Source organism: Nanorana parkeri, unplaced genomic scaffold, assembly GCF_000935625.1.
Source record: "Nanorana parkeri isolate BGI_ZX_2015 unplaced genomic scaffold, ASM93562v1 scaffold3469, whole genome shotgun sequence".
Classification (NCBI taxonomy): domain Eukaryota; kingdom Metazoa; phylum Chordata; class Amphibia; order Anura; family Dicroglossidae; genus Nanorana; species Nanorana parkeri.
In genome coordinates, this window is record NW_017309737.1 from 5,697 (window position 1) to 14,488 (window position 8,792).

The 8,792-nt window shown below is 44.0% G+C and overlaps 1 pseudogene; it reads right to left on the reverse strand.

Moving 5' to 3' along the window:
- Positions 1-790: 790 nt before the first annotated feature.
- LOC108803177 overlaps positions 791-8,792 on the reverse strand; it is a 40,140-nt pseudogene continuing 32,138 nt past the window's right edge.

An 8,792-nucleotide genomic window follows, 5' to 3' on the forward strand; every position in this document is an offset into this window, starting at 1 on the left:
TGGAGTGGACATTAGAGTGTAAGCTCCTCTGTACAGACACTGATGTGACTGTGGGGGGACATTAGAGTGTAAGCTCCTCTGTACAAAGACTGATGTGACAGTTTAATGACTGAGTATTCCAGAGAGTAGATCATGTGACATGAACTGATAACAGTGCAATAATACAGCTTGGTCTTCATAGAGTGTTCTTGGCAGGCAGAACTTCTCTGGGGTCCAGCAAGAAAATGAAGATCAATCCCGAGAACAGAGAAAGAGGCCGATTAATTTCTGGGCCTCCTTGGCCCTCCCTCCTTGCCCCGTCACCTGGTGTGTAAGTGTTGGGTGTGATTCATGCTGCTTCATCGCCAGAGGGTGAACCTACAGTTCATATGTGGGTCCGAGGGTCTAGATTTATGGGGCATAGCTGTGTTTAGAAGAGTAAAAACTAAAAGAATGAATAGCAAATCGAATTAATGCACCAAATTATAATGTCCACAAATATATATTATATACACCGGGCTCGTTTATTTAATAGCTGTCATGCCCCTTCTGAGTACATTTACACACGGGATAAATGATTCTTGTACGGTGACTATTTCATGAATAATCTATCTTCTTATTTTCATCAAAAGACATTGTCAGGGTCTATTCACAGGAGGGTGAGGACTTTGGAGAAGGCCGGAGAAGGGAACAATCTAGCTCTAATTCAGCTCACTTTCCAGGTCAGCTACGTTGTCCTAGATTGTTCCCTTCTCCGGCCTTCTCCAAACTCTTCACCCTTTAGTGAATAACCCTGTGAAACTTCCTCTTTTCACACTGGAAAGCAGTGAGGACGCTCTCTATTGTGTCTCCTTTGGTGTGTAAGAAGTATATATTTGTCAGTGAAATATTTCCAACACTCAACATGAAAAAGGACGCTCACCTGTGTGACTATATTAATGGTTAACAAACTCTCCTTTACGAATGAGTGATTTCTCGTCCTTTGAACATGAATAAGGACGCTCACCTGTGTGAGTTCTTTGGTGCCTAACAAGGACTGTTTTCTGAGTGAAAGATTTCCCGCACTCTCTACAGTAATAAGGACTTTCACCAGTGTGAATTCTCTGGTGCATAACAAGGGATCCTTTCCAAGTGAATGATTTCCCGCACTCTGAACAGTAATAAGGACTTTCACCTGTGTGACTTGTCTGGTGTTGAACAAAGGCTCCGATCTGAGTGAAAGATTTCCCACACTCTGAACATGAATATGGATGTGCACCAGTGTGAATTCTTTGGTGCATAACAAGGGATCCTTTCCGAGTGAATGATTTTCCGCACTCGGAACATGAATAAGGACGCTCACCTGTGTGAATTCTCTGGTGTATAACAAGGTCTCCTTTCTCAGTGAAAGATTTCCCACACTCTGAACATGAATAAGGACGCTCACCTGTGTGAATCCTCTGGTGGTTAACAAGCTGTCCTTTCCGAGTGAAAGATTTTCCGCACTCTGAACATGAATATGGATGTTCACCAGTGTGTATTCTCTGGTGCATAACAAGGGATCCTTTCCAAGTGAATGATTTCCCGCACTCTGAACATGAATAAGGACGTTCACCCGTGTGAATTTTCTGGTGTTTAACAAGGTCTTTTTTCTCTGTAAAAGATTTCCCGCACTCTGAACATGAATAAGGACGCTTACCCGTGTGAATCCTCTGGTGTATAACAAGGGTTCCTTTACGAATGAATGATTTTCCGCACTCTGAACATGAATACGGACGCTCACCCGTGTGACTTCTCTGGTGTACAAGAAGGTGTCGTATCGCAGTGAAAGCTTTCCCACACTCTGAACATAAATAAGGACGGTCGCCTGTGTGAATTCTCTGGTGACTAGCAAGGTGTCCTTTCTCAGTGAAAGATTTTCCGCACTCTGAACATGAATAAGGACGCTCACCTGTGTGAATTCTCTGGTGTTTAACAAGGTCTCCTTTTTCAGTGAAAGATTTCCCGCACTCTGAACATAAATAAGGACGGTCACCCGTGTGAATTCTCTGGTGATTAACAAGGTGTCCTTTCCAATTGAATGATTTCCCGCATTCTGAACATGAATAAGGACGTTCACCCGTGTGAATTCTCTGGTGTTTAACAAGGTCTCCTTTCCGAGTGAAAGATTTTCTGCACTCTGAACATAAATAAGGACGTTCACCCTTGTGAATACTCTGGTGATTAACAAGGTGTCCTTTCTGAGTGAAAGATTTTCCGCACTCTGAACATAAATAAGGACGCTCACCCGTGTGAATTCTCTGGTGCCTAACAAGCTGTCCTTTCCAAGTGAATGATTTCCCGCATACTGAACATGAGAATAGATCCTTACCTCTGTGATCTCCTTCATGGGGTGAGGAAGATTCCTTGGGATTAGATGGATCTCTTGCAGTGTGAGATCCTAAATTGTTATTTCCAGTCATAGTATGTGAATGATCAGAAGATTCACCCTGATCAGAGGGATCCATTGATGTCTCCGAACAGCAAGATCTGTGATGTATATTTTGTGTGTTTGGATTCACTCCTGGAGAATCCTGTGTGATGACATTATCTTCTGACTTACAATCAGCAGATAATATAAGATGTCTCTCCGAGGTATTCCTGACATCACATCCATCTGCTGGAGAGAAATCATTACACACGTCAGTAATCAGAGTCATGTATGTTTATCTGACAGTCAACAGTTTCCTAGAGACCTGTCATGATATTTGGTAGAACTGTAGCACAAAATATAAAATGAGTTAAAGGATATAAACACCCAAAACAATATTGTCGGGATCCACCCCGCTGGCTGATGGACAGCTGACTCTTTCTCTCTAGAGGCAAAGCCAGCTGTGCCCGCCCACTCCCCCGTCTGTTCCTCCAATCAGCGCTGGAGGATTTGAGAGGGGAGCAACCAAGCGGGGAGTGGTGACTGACAGTCACCGCTCTCTGCAGGGAGTGTATCGGAAAGTGAACGGATCGGCGGTATGTTTCTGCTCACTTTTTGAACAATAGACTCGACCAGTAACAGTTTCAATGGTAACATAATATATTGAGGAATGGAGATGGACCTTCATATGGTGTACAGTATCTCCTCCTCATTTGTTGGTCACATGACGTTATATTGAGGAATGGAGATGGACCTTCATATGGTGTACAGTATCTCCTCCTCATTTGTTGGGGACATGACGTTATATTGAGGAATGGTGGTGACAACCAATGTAAGGGAGCACAACCCTTTCATCCTACAATAAGGGAGATGACTTTTTCTAGTGAATGTTCTTCCCAACGTTGATGGTCCACCATTTATAATTCAGTCTCATCTTATCTGATGATGTGAAGATCTGATAATTCTCCAACATGATCCCTTAAACGTCACACCTTCTACTCAGAAGTGACATAGAACTGTGACCTGTTCCCTCCATAGTGTCTGTTACTTACTTGTGTTGATCTGTAGAGAAATGTCATCCTGATCACTTTTCATCATCATCCCGACCTCCTCTGTGGATGGCTGATCACCCCCCACATATGTCTCCACTTCTTCCTCTTTAATCTCAACTTTTATGATAATCCGTTCTTCACCCTAAACCCCAAAATAATAGAAAATGCAGTGTAAGTACCTGAATGTGACTTGGCATCAGGCTTTTGCAGCCCCTGCACAGCAAAGCTTAGACTAGCAGAGGGAGAAGCAGCGCAAGGAGCCCATCAACTGAGCTGCAGGGCTAATAAGGGTCATGCTGACAGAGAGAGAGAGAGGAGTTAGAGAGATGAGCTCATCAGTCCTCTGCTTCTCTTATTACTGTCCAATCAGAGACTGAGGGAGAGACAAGACTGGGAGTTGTTACTGATCTGCTACAGAAGAATATCACGTGTCCTGTTCTGCCAATTTCAGGGACGGTCTCCTACCCATTTCCTGGGAGCCCTCAGCTTGGGGGGGCATTATTAAACCGGCCTGGACTACCAGAACCAAAGACCAGCACAACATAATTTAGCAAGTGCCCTTTGGAGGAACACAAGGAAGAAGAGAATCCATGATGTCTTGTGACTGGACCCAAGACACATGGAAGAATATTAAATGTATTGAATGTTAAAAAACAATAAAAGTTGAGGGTGCTCCAAGGGGAAGCTGAAATGGAGGGGGAGGGAGGCTGCATTTCAGATGTAAAGTTAATGTTAAACCAAGAGACCACATAGACCAAAGTTCACAATGACTTCTGTGTTCTATATACCGAGTCCCACCTACCTGACCATGGTGAGGGACTGTGTGATCTTCCTGTGTGGAATCCCGGGAATACAGAGGACGAGGACATCTCCCTGGTGGGTTTGTGTCATTGAATTGTCCCATTATGGCGTTCTTGAAGGGTTCCTTATGCACTTTTGAGAACTCCTCCATCACACCAACCTCATTATCCTCCTCCTCTTTAATCTCTTCTTTAACATCATTATCACACTCACTCTGGTTTCTACCCTGAATATTGAGAACAATGAGATCAGATGTAACTACATAGATAATGAAGAGGTCAAAATAGTTCAAGGTGGAAGCCTGAATATAGAGGGTGGAATGGGGATGAAGGCTGCATTTCAGATGTATATCTTAAACCAACAGACTATATGGAAGAATGTTGCCTCACAACAGTTCACAATGACTTCTGTGTTCGATATACCGGGTTCCACCTACCTGACCATGGTGAGGGATGTTCTGATCTTTCCGTGTACAATCCCGGGAATCCAGAGGACGGGGACATCTCTCTGGTGGGTTTGTGTCACGGAATGTCTTCATCATGATGTCATTGAAGGGGTCTTTGTGTCCTTCTGAAAACTCCTCCATCACACCAAGCTCCTCCTCCTCTTTAATCCCTTCTTTATCATCATTATCAGACTCGCTTCTCGGCCTTTTGGCTAAGATCAAGTGTAGTATCTGTTCTTATCAGTTTTCGGAGGGGAAAAGCATGGACCGTCCTTGGGACGGACGGTTGCTTAGTACTCTGTGGAGTGAAGGTGGGTGCTGAGTTGACTCCCTTTTAGAGGAGGGAGGAGTGTCCTGGGTGCTAATGCCTCCCGACTGTACGGATGCTTGCTTGGTCTGGCAGGAGGGTTCGGGGGAGGCAGAAGCCCGTGGTGGTGTGCCCCCTGGGGGTGGCGTCCCAGGGGTGCTCAGGAAATCACTAGGGTGTGGGACCCCACATGTGATTCACTGTGCACATGGACACGGCACCTATTGCATTTTCTGCACAACGCCCCTTAGGCCTTATGGGTAGTCTGGGGCAATATTTTTGCACTCCGGCCCGTCAGCGTGGTGCACTGGCACTTTAGCTTTATTTATGCACTTCATACACGATTGACACATTTTAATTTTGTTCTATTTGACCCACAGATGCTAAGGGTGCGGGTTCCTTCGGGCCCATACCTGAGGTAGGGAGGAGATTCTGTGCCCTCATATAGGGTTCTCTGTCTCCTCCTACCCAGGGGGTTTCTCTTCGAGAGATCCCCCTACCTAGTACTGAGAGGGACCTGTTCCTGCAGGTCCCCAAAGGATCGGAGTCCACCGGCCTTCGGGGTGGTGGACCATAGTGTACCTAGCCCCTGTCAGGAGCCTTGCTCCCCGGGGGGGTCGGGAAATTGGGTCTCTTCTTAATTGAAGGGCCAAGCACCCATGTGCACGTGTTTGTGTGTTGTGATTTCACGATTCACTTTTTTTGATTCGTTTGCGAAGCACGCTTCACGGGCTTACAAAAAAAAAAGAAAAAAATCAGACTCACTCTGGTTTATACCTTGAATATTGAGAATGAAAATAACTGCATAGATAATGATCAGGTCAAAATGTAACTATCAGCTATTAATCATTATTTCTCTATTTAACCTTATGTGAGTAGTTGTGATCTTCCTGGGTGGGATCCCGGGAATACAGAGGACGGGGACATCTCTCTGGGGGGTTCCTCTTACTGGATCCATCTGTAGGAAACACACACACTGACTGAATACATTGTTTCTATGTGTGTATCAGATGATGGGGGATGTAGGCGGAGCCTCCGTACTGCTCTCTCCTCTTACCCGGTGATGTGAGGGGCGGCTCATTCTCCATCACGACCTCCTTGTAGAGATCCCGGTGTCCTTCTAGATACTCCCACTCCTCCATGGAGAAATAGACAGAGACATCCTGACACCTTATAGGAACCTGACACACACAATGATACAGTCACCATCCAGACACATCCCTCGTCCCTTCTTTCAGCTAGGCTCAGACACAGTGTGAGCTCTTTGTCTATATTTTGTATGTAAAATGCATATGTGTGCAATGTGAGTTCTTACAATACCGTTTTTGGCTAAGTTATGTTATTAAAGATTCAAACATTCTGGATAAAGGGAATTATTTCAACGTCAAACATTCTACAATACTCGATGGCTAACACTGTACAATACCCTATGACTGCTACAAAATGTAGAAGTCATGGAGCAGAGTCTTTTTTTACAACAATCATTGTGCTGAAGTTTATACGTGTCTGTGAAATTCTCGCTGATGGCTCAGTAATTATATTATATTTAGGGGGTACAAGGACTGTGCCATCTGTATACAGTGTATATGGTGTGTAGACTCAGGTTCTACTTACCCCTTTATACCCCAATCATAGTGCAATGTGGTGCGCAGTCTCTGCCGAATATTTCACTATCCCAGCAACCCAACCGATATTACCTCCTCTTCTGTCAGTCTCTTCTTAACTTCCCTCCAATTCTTCTTCACCTTTTCACTCCTATATCACTTCCTGTTTATACAGCTACATCACTTCCTTTTTAACCTTCTACATCACTTCCTGTCTGTACCTTACATCATTTCCTGTAGGTGGCGTCCACGTGAGATCACCACCTTGTGTTGAATATAAATACTTCAGTCTCCATTACGTTTCATCGTTGTGCTCGCTGCCTTGTGGTCTATTCCTCTATTACGTTACATCCATGACTACACACAGATTATACCTCACATCAAATCCAGACAAATAAAGAAATAAAAGAAAAAACAACAACGTGATAATAAACAGACTGTACGGTTATTCCGCTCCAGAAAACAAACTAAAACTTGAGATACCACCTAGTGGACTCATTTTACAAAGCTTCAATACAAGTATAAGGTGTTTTATTTTAGTCATGTGACTTTCATTTTCTGATCTCATTGAACTTCAGTTAAAATACCGGTCAGTTTTTATGAAGTAAATAAAGATCCATATCCTGGTGTGTTGGCTGATTGGTGAGATGAGCTTATTGTAATGGTATCTAGGTGTCATCTAGGTTTCTCACATGGTAACGGTCTCCGGGGTCTATTACTGATATGGAGGAAACATCTCCATTTGGGTCCTGGAGCTCGGAGTCTTTGTAGATCTTTGGGTAGGAAAAAGCCTCCATTCCTCGCTCCTCATCTTACCTGATAGCCGTACCTCATTATTAGTCTCATTCGTACACAAGTCTTTATATATGTGAGCTGACTGAGGCTCAGGGCTCTCTCTGCTGCTGGGTCAAAAGGCTGAGTGCTGACAGAACACTATAGATACCTGAGCTGCCTGTTTGTTTTGGAGAACCCATTAGGGGGTCACCCTGTTAGTCAGGAACTGACCTGAGTTTAGTTGGTGGCTCGGATGAGCAGATGTTTAGATTTTCTGTGCCATGGACATGATGTACAAAGTCCTCCTACATTGAACTGTGTGTGTTTGCTGCCTTGCTGAATAAAGTGCCGGACAAGCCTGCTTGGACTGTCTCTGGGTCTCTTGTACTGGTCAATACCCGATGTGCTCCTTCACCTTCATCTCGGTGCTCGGATGTGGGCAACACTTTAAAAAGACACAGACACCTATTGCTGAATAAAATGGAGGCGTTTGTAGAACAGCTTTTGTTAGCAAAGCCAACAGCAGACTGATGATGAGCTATTTCCACAAACAAAATGATTTAACCATCCGACAGATGACACAGAAGACGGACGTCCCCCCTGGACCTCCTTAGAGGGACAACGACAAGGGAACCTGTCTCTATGGGAGCAGATAGAGGCCCTGTCAGAGGGGCAGATGGTGGGTCATACTCTGCCATTTAGGGATAGGCCCTCTGTGGGACGACAAAATGACACAAAGAAACACGTCTATTAGTTATGAAATAGAAAAGGGAAAAACACCAACATGAATGTTTTGGGTAGTATAGTTTGCATGGCCCACAGCTGGTCCTCCTACCTTCCCATACTGCAAGCTCCAGTCGAACACCTCCTCCATGCTATGGGGGGACATTAGAGTGTAAGCTCCTCTGTACAGAGACTGATATGACTGGCTCAGTGTTTTTTTGTTTAATATGTTTTTATTGCGCTTCATTTTAACATAATCTATACAATACATTCTATACAACAAATATCAAGCACAAATCCCCCAGATACCTCATACATCAACCACTCACATAAATTCTTGCCAAATCTCCCCCCCCCCTTTTTTTTAATTAATTTAGTCCAATCTTTCCATTCTTCTTTTTCTTCTGGAGGGATGGGGGAAAGGTCACATTTATAATCCTCTTATATTTATTCCTCCCTCTCACCAAAAAATTTATATATATATCTATATCTCCCCATACACCTCTCTATGGACGGGACTTCTTCAACTCCTCTTTAGTGTCTATTTACTGTGTGTTCTACTAAGATGTCTTATGGACAAATATATTGACTATTGTGTTATTCCCCTGCTTCCTCTAATCCACTCTTCCCTCAATATTGCGGTCCTATTCTTTGTGTACCCCCCTTAAAAGTCCTTCCCATCTTGATCCATTAAGCTCTCTAATAAATAAAAAAACCC